The following is a 16,157-nucleotide window of genomic DNA, read 5'->3' as shown; positions in this document are numbered from 1 at the left end:
CTCGGCTACATTGGCTCACCAGTGAGGCCTAAACCATGTATTCTTCAGGGAGCACAGCAAACCTGGAGCCCATAATTAAAATATGTTAATCTACACTGGGCACTTACCCATGTATAAACACTTCCATTTGGCACCATTTCCCGAACTCTCCTTCTGAGATTTGAGACTGATCTCAGAACCCCATTTCTTTCCCTTTTGACATTGTTTGGCCTTACTTTTTATCCAGAAAGAAAGAAAGAAGGAAAAAATAAAAATAAAAAAGAAAGAAAAAAAAAAAAAAAAAGGAAAGAAAATTTGGAAAAAAAAAAAAAAAAAGAAAGAAAGAAAGAACGAAAAAGAGAAAAAACTTGTATTCTTCAGAAGCTTTGTAATTCCAGTTCATTTTACTGGGGGTGGGGGAATGCTGTAGCTAAGCTATGTGTTCATTACAGCCAGGGGGAAAAAATGAGGTTGGCTCCCAGTTTTGCTTATGTTGTTAAAAGAGCCTCTGAAGCTGCAGTTCTGGAACAGGTCTCCTCTTTCTTTGAAAGCATGCTGTTTGATAGACTGTCATTTGTCCCCTCCTTTCAGAAGAGCCAGCTGGCAGCTAAGTGCTAAAGCCAGTGACTTGCATGTGTTTTTCTGACATTTAACAAATGGGAACAGCTTGCAAATCTGCATTAACTCACTCTGTCTCACAAATAATCATCGGCTACGCGGTGTAGACATTCGGAACATTAGCGCAAACACAAAAGGGAGCGGGAGGCTGTGGGAAAAACAAGTTGGCAAATAAAAGATGTTTTACTGAGGGACGGATATAGCTTTTTGGTTCAGATGGAGGGTTTGGATATAGATGCTGAAGGTGGGGGGTGGGCAGAGGTATGAGCAACGTGTGGCGAAGGGAACTAATCCTCTCCCTCCAACCGCAGGGGAAGCTATCGGATTTGCACCTGAAATGAGAGCTCCCTTCACCTACCATTCACAAGTGTTTATCGGCTGAGTATTTCCATTTTGCAGCCACTACCTGAGATAGCCTGCGAAAAATAGAGAGAGCGCACCCAGTGCTAAGTTGTTTCCTCACCAGTGCCTCTGTGTGGGAGCTTACGGACATCCCTGAGATTTTCTCTTTGTAAATTAACATAGTGTCTGTAACCAGGATAATGAATACCATGGTATGGTTAAGGTAATACAGCAGCACGGATAACTCAACACATGGTCAGTTCTGAGGTTAAAATACAGCAAGCAAAACATTTATCTTACAGGCTTAGGTCAGAGATTTGGATTTTCACTTGAAAAAGAAATGGATACCTAATTCCTTTAGCCTTTCTGAAAACCATAGCCACAGCTTGTAGAAAGTAAAAAAAAAAAAAAAAATACAACTGTTCTTTCATCTCAAACGCTCTTTTTCCCCATTTGGAGGGCTGAAAAAGACATATCCTCCGGTAACAATGTGCACATTTTTGCCTTCTCTAAAAAAAAGCTTTCTTTCTTTGCAGTCTCACATTCTTGTAGATCATGAATGGATGCAAAACACATGCAAAACAAGTGATGAGAAAGTCTCATGTACAGGCCATATTAGTTTGGGGTGATCATCACCCTTTGCAATAGCACCCAGCCAGCATGTAGACTAGACCAAAATGCCTCTGTTGCTCAAGGTAAGTACTGACTCCTGTCCCTGGGTGTCACCTCAGACTGGTGATACCCTCAAAGCAATGATCAGTGAGTTGTGATCGCAAATTTGGTTCCCTCCTAGGGCAGAAGGAAACCATCACAACACTGGCTGAATTGAGTGGATACTGAGGCAGGACATCTGATTTCCAGACAGTACCTGATGGATTTCAGTGCAATTAAAAATTGTTTTGCACATTGGACAGGTAAATACCTGTCTAATACTTTCTAATAGTGGCAGCTGAAAAGGAAACGTGCCTTGGTAGAATCTGTGAAGCACAATAACGTTTCAGAAAACAGCATTCAATATGATCCTGGGATTTGATCTTTCCAGGGGCTTGATCCTGCCAGAAGCCAGACAGCACCTTGCAAAGGCTGTTCTGCTGTTAATCCAGGACCAGACTCTATCCCACTCCCATCTGACACACCCAGGCTCCCCAGACTCTCCAGCACAGGGTGTTATCCTCTCCAGACACGGAGGTGTGTAGGCAAAGCCGTAGTGCATTCATGAAATTATAGACATCTGGACTCTCCTTCCATCAGCAACAAAGCAGACCCATACTTTCCTGGGGTGCCCTCTGCTCTGAGTGCTTCTAGGTGTGCAAAATCTGTCTCAGAAAGAGCAGCAGAGTATTTCCCCTTGTATTAACATCTGCAGGCATGCCTTTTGTATTTTGGGGTTTAAAAATATAGGATCCTAGTTCAATAAGAGTTTTTGTTGTTACCCAGTTCTGTTCAAACCATCCCACTCACCCCAAACACACAGTCTACAAGAAAAAATCATCTGGTCATTCATATCAGCTACAGGAAGTTCAAGACCATGGATGACAAATTATATGCACCAGCTCTAATTACTCTGTTATCTGTTTTTATGTAAGTACTGGGCAATTTCAGTGAAGCCTTAAGTAGGGAACTCAAGTCACACTTCTTTATCACACGTGCACTGTAGTGTGTTTGCCTTTCTGAAATACAAGAGCTACCATTTCTCCCATAGCATTGACATTTCTTTTCACTATATCCCTCCACCACCTTTTCTGTCTCTTTCCCTCTCCCCCTCACAGCACTTGGCAAGTTTCTCCCTGACAAAATGTCCATCTGTAAAAAATAAACAGAACAATAACACCTTGTAGGCATGATGTAAGTGTTGCTTGGGTTTTATTTTTGTACTTATATTTATATATTTAATTAAATACAGTCCTGGCAGCTTTGTAATTGCTTAAGAGTATTCTAACAAAAGCCTAACTGCTGAAGTGGGCAGAATTGCATGTTCCTTCATTTTTCTTGTTCTCCTTTAGTGTATTCTGTGCAGCGCAGCAATGAGTGTATGATTTACTATTGTCCTGGAACAATCTCTGCAAAACCTTACCTTGGATTCTCCTCCCCACCTCTGATTGTGCACAGACATACATTTTGTGTCTGGAGTGGTCCCCAGGGAAGACTGTGGATCAAATCCATCCCCTGTATAAAATCATTGATGTCAATGAACTTTCACCATCACAGATGAGTTTGGCTCAGATGAGTAAAGCTTTGCTACTTTGCAAGAGGGTACAAGACGTATATGAAACAACCCAAAAGGTTTCAGTCCCTTCTAGACTGCAGAGCAGCAGGTTAGACAGACAGATGGAGCAACAGACAGAAACAGATAAGATTTGCTTTAAGAAAAAGAAAAGGTGAATAATTTCATGGCTGAGTTAGGAGCTCTGCAGTTGAGGACCTAATTTTGGAAAGGAATTTCAGAGGCTTAGAAGAAAGCTGAAATTACTACAAAAGAAGTTACCAGCTGGAAGAGAGAACAAAGTGTCCTCAGGCGTTCTTCAGCTGGGTCCATGCTTTAACATGTCCACATTAGAGAACACATCTGGCCAATACACACAACCAGCATGTAACTTCTGAAGATGCCTGTAACACATCATTATGAAACATCATAGAGCAAAATAAAAACTGCTCATAAGTTTACTTTTAAACAACCTTGATTCTAGAAAATGAGTATGTCCTCTCCAGCAGCTACTCAGGAATTGCAGGGTAAACCTCACGTTCAAAGATTTCACACACAAACTCATTACCAAAGCCAGGTCATCTGGTGCAAAGCAATTAATTCAAGAGTAAATCTCAGTGATGAGATCAATGCTACAGCTATTTCTGAACTGGTTGTGTGAAAAATATTCCTATAGCTAATAAATAGATTTTGACCTCAGAGAAAGCTTGTCCCAGACACAAGGAGCTCTAATCCAAATTTTTGGATTGGTGACACTTGTTATGACATGCAGAGCTTCATATTTTTCCTTAAAAAAAAGTTAGATCTGGGTAACAAAGCAACTCTACTAACTCTCTGGATGACCTAATACTTTATAACATTTCTAGACCCACCTTTCCAATTTTAATGTCTCTCATGGTTGTATACATAACGATGTAGCAAATTTGTTTGTTTGTTTGTTTTGGGATAATTAGCAATACCAAGCAAATATTTGCCAGTTTTAGAACTCAGCGTCACGGGAAACCTCAGAGACAAATCACTTGAGATACTTTTAGAAATGATCTAGTGCTATTTTTTTAAAGAACAGGAATCAGAATAACCTCTTCATGTACATTAAGCAATGGTATTGATCTGCATACCTCCAGGCGCAGTTTATTGGCAGAAGAGGTCAGGAAGAAGTGCTCCCTGTTGCACAGCAGGGTGTTCGATGGGAGGAGCTCCAGGGAAATATTTGCTATTCCCAATTTCCTGTAAAATCTCATTGACCTCCTCAGCGTTCTTTCTTGCTGGAAAAATTTGTGTGGGGAATATATTTTGGAAATCAGAACTGGCAGAAAGGAGCAGCTGTAATTGAGCTATCTTTTCTGTAGGTCCTGCTCCCTACCTCTTGCATCCTTTTCCTGTGAAAATATAAAAATTGCGAAAGGTCAGAAAGTAACACGTAGGCATTTCTGGGTTTGTGAGCATGTGGTTGCATGCATGTCAAAGAGAGAGATTGGGAGAGGATTTCTGCCCCAGAAGTGTGATTAAAACCAAAGAAGGTTGATAAAGGATCTACTGTAGTAGGATGTATTAAAAAAGAGAGTTATTGTATCTTCTGAACTGATCAAGGTGATAAAGTAACTGATCACAGAGAAGAACTGCTGGAACTGCACCCAATTCTACTGTATGAGTAAACAGAGTCCTGTGGCTCATTCAAGAGGCTATAAATTTGAGCTTACTATTTCAGGTCTATATCTAAAGAGTGACAGAACCTCATATCTCCTGATTCATCCAGAAAGAATGCATCATCTTTTTGTACCAATCTAATCAGGAACACTTTTGCCATGTCCATTTTTCTTTCTAAGTCAAAAAAGTCAGAGAAGAGATTTAGTCTTTTTTTTTTTTCTTTTTTTTTTTTTTTTTCGCTCCTTTTTTTTTTTTCCTCCTGGATATGGGGAAAATAAAAACAACCTCTACCTCGCCAAGCCTCAGACATAGGTACCCTGTGTATACATTTCACAGTACAACAGTTCACTTCAACGCTGTACTTTAAGCACCATCTAGTGGTTAAAAATATATTTGCAGGTCTGTCGGAGGATTTTCACATTTACATTTCGGTATCTTCTGGAGATTATATAGTCTCATCATTTTCTAAAATAAAATAAAAAGAAAAGGAAAAGAAATAGTTTCCCACTTATTAGTGTTCTATTTTTTTTAAGAAACAAAACATTTGTGTCTTTTTAACCACTTTGCCTCGGTTCCACCAGAGGAAATGTAACATTTAGCAATTTAGTGAAAAAGGGCTCAAGAAAAATGTAGCTTCACCTCTTTTTTCTTTTTTTTGGATAAAGAAATAATAAATATAAATGCATGATCTTTCTTCTACTTATATTAAGAAAAGAAACAAACAAAACAAAACACACACACAACAAAAGCCACAATATGTTTTTTTTTTTTTTTCTTTGAGAGCTGAATTCATCGGTCTCCGAATATATATTTGAGATCTGGCCTTCAATTTGAACCATTTATTTGAAAGTATTGTTCCATCTCTCTGTCTGTCTTAAATTAATATCTCTCTTTGTGTGTTCCCCTTTCCATATTGCCTACCATCTGTTTTGTTATCACTGAGAGATAATGCCTGGTTCGCTTGTTTGATTAGTTATCTTGCTTTCTATTTCAGTGGACATTGGTTAAATGTACACACAGCACTCTGCTGCTGATACCAGCAACGTTACACCATAATTAGGTAGAGGTGGCCCCCTCCTTTCCATGAAATCTCTGTGATACTTTTCCAGCAGAAGGCTCCTAACATGAGTTATGTAAGACTTAGCTAGTCACATTTAAATAATAATTTGGGAGAAATTAGATTTTGTATCATCCTAAAATAGGCATTTAAGATAGATTAAATGAAAATGCTGCTGAAGGCACCTGTCTGCTCCTCTGATTACAGAGGCAGCTTACCAGTGCAGATTGGGTGAGGGGCATGATCCGACCACAATTCAGTTCCTCACCATCAACACCAAGCTCTCCCGGGCTGTGCAGGGTGTCTGGGGCCAGGAGAGCATCAAACACCTTTGCAGAAGACCCGTTCTCTTCCTGACCAGCAGCCCACACTAGGGGCACTAACAGCAGGACCTCAAAGAACCTGAAGTCAGACAGCCTGAAGTGAGTCCCGGCATGTCCTTAAGCTGTCCCAACATGTAGGGGAGGGACATCAGTTCAGACCCTGGGGCCTGGGGACAAGGCTGCTCACAAAAAGCAGGCATTGGGACAGCTGAAATAGGTCCCCGGAGCCACTGGCAGCACTGACTAGCTCTGTGCCAGCTCTAATGACAGTTTAAACACCCACCTGAGCATCAGCATCCCGTGGTATCTAAATTCACGTTTCCCTTGTGCACACCATCCCACCTAATGTTTTAGTCAGCTAAAATTTGGCAAGACAAATTCCACCTCGGAAGGTTGCTAATTTCATCCTGTAAGTCTAACTGGCAAGTGATGTGAGAAAAATAAAGACAATAAAACATTTATCATTTTCACACTGCCTCAGCACGGGCTATTACCCTCTCAGAATTTGTCCCCACAAACATTCAATTTGGCGTTTGTCACAAGTGATGGAGCAGGATCCCATAAAGAAGGTCCTGCTGCTGATGGAAAATGTTTCTGTCCCTGGTTCTTGGTCTCTGCTTCTCATTCCCTTTCCCTTGTACTGGAGATTTCCAGCCAGAGCTGTAAGTAGGCATAGTCTGATTCTGGAGATACCAAGAAACTGTGCACAGGAGGAATTCTTACATGACAGTTTAAAAAAGTCAATTAAGTTCCAATTGGGAAAAGCAAGAATCATTTAACTGCTTCCCATTTGACAAAATTTAGATTACCACTTCTCCTGTTAGAATACTGCTCGTGCTGCCTGGATAATATATCATCAATTCCTGCCTAATGTTGAGCTGTGAAGTTTCATCCTAGAAATTCTGTGGGAGACATTTTGACATGAGCACAAGATTTATTGCTGGGCAGCTAGTAGATTTGAAGAGTCTGTGATGACAGATAGTCTTTTTTTTTTTTTCTTCAAATGAGTATAATGACACTGAAGGGAACAGGATCAACCCTAAAGTCCCTGAAGTCTTTTTGTTTTTGTTGTTGTTGTTGTTCTGTATGTGTACCCACATGCAGATTTCTGAGGACTCCCCATCAGCAGAAACAACAGCATCATTCAGGCTTATGGAGGAAGAAAAATGTATGTTTCTGTATTATAAGGCAAATGTATTTCACCCTCAAGAATGGGGGTAGGAGGGTGTGATGAAGCCCTGGGCTTGAGACAACCTGGTAGTTGTCTCCTGTTCTTACACTGGCAGATCCTGCACATCTGCACACTAAAGCACATTTCTGTTACTTTACCCAGAGCGAATAGTTTATTACGTATCATTACCTCCGAACAACAGATAATCAATTTGGATGTGTCCTTATTTACCTGGACAAACACTGGAAGGCTTTGCAATTTAATGGCCTAACTGTTTGTTAGAACAAATAGACCTATTCAATTCCAAGATCACAGTCAATCTGACGGTTTATAGCTGGTTGGTTTCTGCTTTCAAACTGTGAAACCCTGATTTGTTTTCAAGGTGTAAAATTAGCGGTAACATTTTCACGTGCTAGCGGATAAGTCCCTTATTGAAACATATGACTGCACTTGCTCATTGCAGAGTGAAAATAGCCCTGCTCAAACACCCAGCACAAAGCCCGTGGCCCGCCTGAATTTCACGTGGGCCCTGGTGTGATGCCAGGTGTGAACCAGCCCAGACACTGGCTGTCTGCACAAGAGCACATTTCAACTATTAATTTACAGGTTGAAGCAGGAGGCTTCCCATTCATTACTACATTGTACTATTTGTATACACTCTGTAGAACAGCAATGAGGTGCTTGAACTGCATGCAGCCGTTTAAAAACACAATTCTTCATTTCATCTCTGAAATGATTGGCTGAGGTTTATCTTTCTAACACTGAAAATTGGTGCTAAATAATGTCCCTTTGGTTTGGCATATTTCACCTTATAATAATACCAATGTAAATAAGCACAAGTTTAAAATAAAATAAAATAAAATAAAATAAAATAAAATAAAATAAAATAAAATAAAATAAAATAAAATAAAATAAAATAAAATAAAATAAAATAAAATAAAATAAAATAAAATAAAATAAAATAAAATAAAATAAAATAAAATATAATAAAACAAAGTAATATTTGAACCTAGATCCCTGTCTTTAGATCTCAGAAGCCAGAGGAGTCAGAACAATAAAGGAAAGAAAAGCAAGAAGGTAAATATATATATATATATATATATTACTGCATTAAAGGGTTGGTTATTTTGTTGTTGTTGTTTTCTTCTGTTTAGTTATGCAAGTGAAGTTTAATCCTCAAAATCAGAGAGCCAAGGTAAATTAAAAACAAACAAACAAACAAACAAAAACCCATCAAAGTGGACCTCAGTGAGAGATTTGAAGATGAAGGAAAGAAAAGTCTGGCAAATGAAACAGGCTGCAGAAATAGCTGCACTAGTGGAAATTATTGGGTCTGTAAGTCTGCTTTCTGGCCACCATGGAATGAGTTACTGTTTCCAGTATAAAAAACAACTCACCCAGAAATATCCCAGCATTAATCTGCTTGAGTGACTTGCTGAGTTTAGGCTGCCAAAGAAGTCACATATTAGACATGCTGGAGCACATATGTGGAGTGCATGTGATAAGGAGGTACTTGGGAATACACAGCAATGTTATACTGGATGTTTCAAAATGCTATTGTGCATCTTCCAGCTCTCTCCATCCAGACGACACCCAGCTATCCAGTTTGTATGCATTTACCTTCATGCTTCTATTATTTTTTTTTTTTCACTTTGATAACTTTTCCTCTTTCCAGGGATTTGCTCCCAAGAGGAAAGATACTTAGACATTCATAGTATTATTTTCCTGCTTCCCCTCACTTCTTTTGGTTTAACAACCCTGTCTCTTTTAATCGCTCCATATCAAATAGGTTCTCTATTCCCCTCTTCATTTTAATAGTCCTGTTCTATTGCTGCATTTTGGATGCGTCTCTCTCTCTCTCTTTTTTTTTTTTTTTTTTTTTTGGTCATTAGTGCCTCAAAGATTCTGTCAGAAATCTTTTGTACTTGTCTTATAGTTGCATTACCTTAATAATTCATAGACACATGCAACTTCTAGAAAGTCCAGGTCTTTCCCCATTCTCAGTAAAAAAACTGATGATCTCTCTATTGAAATCAGAAATGGCTGGGTTAAAGTGTCTCATCTTACAGATGGAATCACAGCACTGGTTCAAGCAACTCTGAAGAAAAGATGTATGCCCGACACAATGCTTTGGCATATATATGTGCAGTGAGATCATCTCACCCTTGTCCACATGGATATTTAATAAATATTCACACATATATCATATTGATTGAATATAAATATTAGTGAATTGGGTGCTGCTTAAGAGGTAAGATTCACTAATCTACAGAGAGCATATGCCTTATTAGAGACATCATAAGAACCCCAGGAAGGTGAGAAGCAAAACTGCAGAGAAGACAGAGAAGACAGCTGCCCAGCAGCTCTAGCTCAGACAGAGGCATCCATAAATTTAGAAATGTCTTATTCAACACCCAGTGATACCATTAACATCTCTGTTTAAAGGCTCCACCCCCTCATATTAAAGCTGGTACATGCTGACACTTTGATTTTCCCATCGTGGAGCTTCAAAGCAGTCTGAATAACTGGCGTTTTGCTTACACTTCCGAAGCCTGAGATTTTTTTGTTTTCAGTTCTTGACATAAATGATCATATTTGTCAATCTTCCCTTGCATTCTCAATTGAAGGTTTTCATCAAATAGAAAGAAAAAAAATCCCACAGTGAAATCTTCTCCTTCTTATTACCATTACCACTAATATTACCATTGTCATTACCAGATGCAGACATAATCTTTAGCTCCTTTTATGAAGACTTTGTGCATCAGAGTATCTGCAAGTACCATCAGAAGGCTTTTATTGAAGGTCCCGAATAAACTTCCAGAAACATATTAGGACCAGAGTGCTGTGAGGATTTAGATATTGCCAGGGATTCATCTTTAAATTAACTGTGCCTTTATGGCACTAAAATTCTCTTTTTTTATTAGTGACATAGCTTAATTGCTTCACAATCAGGGGAAAAAAAATTAGAAAGGAGAAGAAGAATGAAAAAAGAAGAGTAGCAAATACCTGCACGACTTAGCCACATTAAGCAGCATGGTGCAGAATATAACTTAACAGTCCAGTGAACTGTCAGTGGCAGAAGTAATTGGAAATTGGTGGGATAGTTCTTCATGTGATGGGGATGGGAGTTTTTCATGACTATTTTTAATAGGCAAATAGCTCTCAGGGCAGCTTCATATTCTGTCATTAATTTGTAAAGATCCTTTATAATGTAGAAAAGTTAAGATAGGAAAAAAAAATTCCAATTACATGTTTAATGACTTGGCATTTGTGGTAATGCTATCTAGCACTAATTCACCTGTTAGAAAACAGTCTATCTTTTAGCCCCTGGGGTTAATAGAGTGCAAAAGCCTAGTCTTATCAGAGGGTGGGAGAAAAGTGATTAATTTTTTCCTACAAATAAGAAAGGAAAGCAAGAATGACAAAATTGATTATGAGTTTTTAACTTGCTTTTTGAGCTTAGGCTATTTATTAAATATCTTTGTAAAGAAAGGAACAAACTTCCAAATGCTGGTGTCTGTCTAGCCCTCCCTTTTACAGGGAGGCCAGGGGGACTTCAGTCCCTCTGTACCCACAGGGGTGAGTCATGGGGCTGTAGTTGTGAAGCTACATGCTACATGCTGTAATGGTTTGATCAACCAATAGGTGGATGGATGGATCTGTCCTGTCCTCAGTTGCCCACTCCTAGCTACACTGAAATCAATAGCTGATGTCTTAGTATAACTAAGAGCAGAATTTGTTCCACATCTGCAAAGAAATACAGTTTATGCAAACATCCACATTCATTTACATGTCTGTGCTTATCAGTCACTGCTGTATTAGTGTCTTACTCTGGATAAAAGGCTAGCAAAGGCATTTGCAATGAACCCTCCCATTTTAAGATAATTAAATATTCTGAAAACTGGACATTGCAACTGACTGCCCTGGTGTGCATTTCTGTGCCTACTGAAAGGAGGACAGACAACATTTACTGTGTTTATGCAACATCTTCCTTTGCTTAATACCAGACTTATCTGCGTCAAGGCTAAACCAGGATTAGCAACAGAAACACAAAATGATACTAGAATTCATGCTGTTCTGTCTGTTCCATGGAGAACATGGAGATATTGGTAATATCAAAAAACAAACAAACAAACAAAAAACACTGATTGTCATCAGTCCAATCTCTAGGAGTTTGACATTAAAGATAAGTGCAGTCTAATGGCTGGAAAACAAACCCAGAAATCAAGGCTTACCTCCTCTGTTCTTAACTCAACTCCTGGTTCATCTGTCAGGAGCTAATGAAGGTTGAATACTGAGCAAGCAGAACACTGAAATCCAGTGATTTCATCTGGAATTCTGTAAACCTGGGTTTTCTGAGAAGTCAGACTGTACAACTTGTACCTGATCCCTTTAGGATCAATTATGTTTTTATCATTAAATTCAGTTGAAGAAAAAAAAAATGAACTTTATAATACCAGTACCTCAATATCTCCCATCTGTGGTATGGAAGCAGAAAAACCCACCTGAAAGCTTTAGGATGGGTCTAGTGCTAAGAGAACTAGCATTTGTAGTGTCCCCTCTAGTGGTCTGGTGGTTACAGAGAAAAATATATAAATCTCAACTTAAGTGTGGGATCCACCTCACTTAATATTTTTATAAAAGCAGTATTTAATACACGTAGGTCATCTAGGCTCCTTTCAAAAGTTTGGGAGAAAAACAAACAAACAAACAAAAAACAGATTTGTAAACAGTGGTAAATCCCAGCCTCACAAAATTATTGAAGGTAAATATGATTATATTGCTCTTAAATGTTACTGTCTCCTTCCATTGACTCTAAAGCAAGGTGAGGTTAGCCTAGATGAGACAAAATGACGCATCTTGCTCTAGCAATCTAATTTTGAAGAAATGATCAATCTTTTGTTGATGGCATGAAGTTTTATTTGGATTCAGATGAGAACGGACTCTCCTGTGAGTAGGACAGTGGGTGGGCAGGTGCAGGATGCAACGGAGAGAAGGAGGAAGGGATAGGCAGGCTACATTTTGCCTTTCACTGTACAGGAAAAACACACATTTGTTTGGTTGCTAAAAAAAAAAAAAAAAAAAGTTGCTATTATTGCTGCTTCATATTGCTGCTTTGGAACAACCTAAAAGAGATGTTCAGCTACTTTAGGAAACAAGGGGTGCAGGTGAAACTACCAGCCCATTCTTACAAAAGAGTCAAACTTGTTTCCCCAAGTTAGTTGAAAGAGATATGTCCTCATTCCCATGGCAAGAAACATTTCCTTTAGTGCAGCTGACGAGTTTTTCAAGGTGTTTCTGCACATCTTGTAGGGAAAGCAAATTGTCATCAAAATTGAAAATTCAGAATATGTTTTTTTCCCCCCCTGAAGGTCCTTAGGGTTCTTGAAATGCTAAGTAGAAAACTGAGCTCAATGCATATGGAGGAGATTTTCATATTTTAAAAGACAGACAGTGTCAGCCGGCAGACGCAGCAACTCCAAGAATCTTCAAAAAGGCAGAAGCAGAAAAGTTTACTGCTTGTTCGGCGGACATGTTATTTTAGCCTGTGTTCTGCAGATTGAGAAGCAGATTGCCTAGGGTCAGAGGGTGACCCTGCCCTGCAGCATGAGTATCATTCCTTTTTTTTTTTTTTTTTTTTTTTTTAAAGTGCAAATTTACATTTGGCTGCAACCTGCCTCCTTAATGATGGATCAGCCTTTTGTGCAGGTATAAGTTCTGATTGATGGGGCACAGGGATAGGAGAGCAGAATGGAGAAAACAAGTTTATAAATTTGACATAAGATTTGAATCGCAGCAGGAACTCTGCCAGTCTCCTTAGGCTTAAAATTGGACTGGCTGGAGATACGTACTGCATGTATGATGTTTCAGCACTTATTGCTTTCATTATATCTTTACTTACTCAGTTAACAGAGCACTGAACTTGCAAAATCTGCCAGACTGTTTTTTTTTTTTTTTAAAAAAAAAAAAAAAAAAAAGAGATTTAAGGGATAGAATGGGGCTCGGAGAGAGAGAAAGACAGAAAGAGAGGAAAAGAGGAAGAAAGAGAAGGAAAGAGAGGAGAGAAGAAGAGAAGGAAAGAATGAAGAAAGAGAAAGAGGGAAAGAAGGAAAGAAGGGAAGAAGGGAAGAAGGAAAGAAAGGAAGAGAGAATGAGAGAAAGAAAGAGAGAGAGAAAGAGAGAGAAAGAGAAAAAGAGAGAAAGAGCGAGAAAAAGAGAGAAAGAAACAAAGAGAGAATGAAAGAGAAAGAGAGAGAGAAAGAGAGAAAGAGAGAAAGAGAGAAAGAGAGAAAGAGAGAAAGAGAGAAAGAAAGAGAAAGAGAGAGAAAGAGAGAAGGGAGGAAGGGAGGAAGGGAGGAAGGGAGGAAGGGAGGAAGGGAGGAAGGGAGGAAGGGAGGAAGGGAGGAAGGGAGGGAGGGAGGGAGGGAGGGAGGGAGGAAGGAAGGAAGGAAGGAAGGAAGGAAGGAAGGAAGGAAGGAAGGAAGGAAGGAAGGAAGGAAGGAAGGAAGGAAGGAAGGAAGGAAGGAAGGAAGGAAGGAAGGAAGGAAGGAAGGAAGGAAGGAGCTAAAGCAAAACAAAACTACTGAGTTGGGTCATCAGCTAGAGAAAATCAGTGTAACTCCAGTGAAATCAATTAAATGATACTGGAGGATCTGGAATGTTTTCTTTCTTTCTTTCTTTCTTTCTTTCTTTCTTTCTTTCTTTCTTCTTTCTTTCTTTCTTTCTTTCTTTCTTTCTTTCTTTCTTTCTTTCTTTCTTTCTTTCTTTCTTTCTTTCTTTCTTTTTTCGTTCTATCCTTCCTTCCTTCCTTCCTTCCTTCCTTCCTTCCTTCCTTCCTTCCTTCCTTCCTTCCTTCCTTCCTTCCTTCCTTCCCTCCTTCCTTCCCTCCTTCTTTCCTTCTTTCCTTCTTCTTCTTCTGAACAGGCTGTGTTGACATTTTATGTTTCTTATTATTATTCCTTCTCTTTCTTTGTTTTGGGAATTATATGGCTTATTGACTAAATAGCATTAGAAAACTAAAGTTAATGGGCCAAATTCTTCCCTAGTGCTACTTTACTGAGTTAAAGTTATATGGGGATGAATGAGTTTAGGGACTCTTCTAAAGAGAGTTATTGCAGAAGATGATTCTATAATAAAAAGGAAGTCCATGGCTTTGTTGTCATTTAAATGGAAATTAAATGTTGCAAGAAGCTTCATGCTTTCAGCTCCAACCGATGGGACAAAACCTGAGGGTGCAGAGCACAAAATGGTAAAATCATATCTCCTTTTAATGGATTAGAACAAATCCTTTAATAATATCAGGAATGTACTTAATAATACTCCTTTTCATGTCTACCTAGAGCACGGACTTCTATGGCTGACCAGAATGGCCATTTTCTCTTCTCTACAATGTCTACATCAATGCCAATAGAAAGAGGGGTCGCAGACAGATATGACACTGGTCCTAGAAGCAAAGTGACACTATAAGGATCTGACTCCTTAAAACTGCAGTAATGCAGCACCAGTCTGCATTGAGACCAGTGAAAACAGATTCTCATTGGTGAGAAGAAAAATGAGAAGAAAAATAGAAGAAGGTTCCTAACCAGAAGTGTTCTGGGACAACCTTCTCATGGGTGAGCTGAAACACTTTTTGTGTGTAAAGTGGAACTTGATGTGACAGATTTGAACAGTTGTGACTGGTAATAGTAAAAGATGGGACTGAACATGTGAAGAGATTCTTGCAAGTCCCAAGTTTCTCTAAGCATAAGGAATGTTGCTGTTGTGCTTGGGAAGAAGGTTGAGAAAACAAGAATTGGAACTGAAAGCTCATTTACTGTCAGTGTCACTGAGTAGAGGGCTAGCACACACTAATGTTTAAGTGCTAAATCCAGTAATATAGAAGCACGGTAGAAATGCAGAAGGGTAGATGATTTTGTTCTCAAAGAATGCAAACCTAAATCTAACAGTCTTTACTTACGGAAAGATATATAATCAGCTGGAAAGTGCATTTGTTAAGTAAAACATCATTCCATAAACCTAAGTTACTGGTGCTCTGTTTTCAAATAAAGCTTTATGCATGGCTTTGTGCTATGTGATGAGAATCCACAGAATCACCCTTGTGAGGGCCTCAGCTCTCTACAGAAGCATATGCTGTTGGCCAGACACTCTGATAGGCTTTGGATGTTCACTCCCTGCTCTATATGTTCTAGATCTAAAGTATTATTAGCACATTAAAGGGGCACTTTTGTTCCAAGGCTACAATTGTGAGAAGGGTAATTTTTTCTGGACCAAAATGATGCTCCAATAAGTATCTCTGATAATGATACTTGTTTTGTAACACTTAACTATTTTTTTACATGGATATTTACAATTCTTAAATATCTACAGTGTATGAATTGATGGCACTTTCACGCACCTATAAATAAACATATAACATACATTTGAGGAAAGGAAAGGTCTTTTCTTAAACCTGCTTCTTATCCGTTTTTAAAGGACATATGATAATCACTCCCGTGTTTCTAAAGACCTGCCCATCATTGTGGTTTTCAAACAGCAGAAATTCTCTTAGTTGTATATTCAGTATGTAAAGTCTTTCTCAGGATATTACTAGAGGGAAAAAGGCTGTTGCCTATTCAGTTTTGTTACAGTTCATTAGTGACTGAAAGTCATTACCATCTGACTGATGTATAAAGGGTTATATATAGTTTTCAGTCCTGTTTCTAGTGGACAGATGTCCACACAGAAAGAAAGAAATACAGCAAGTCTGTCAACTCAGCTACCTTCAGCAACTTTGCTGAAAGTCTTTGCCAAGAATGTGAGACCTGGCTGAACACCCGA

This window comes from Anas acuta, chromosome Z, assembly GCF_963932015.1.
Source record: "Anas acuta chromosome Z, bAnaAcu1.1, whole genome shotgun sequence".
NCBI classification, from domain to species: Eukaryota; Metazoa; Chordata; class Aves; order Anseriformes; family Anatidae; genus Anas; species Anas acuta.
Note: the sequence above shows the minus strand (reverse complement) of the source record.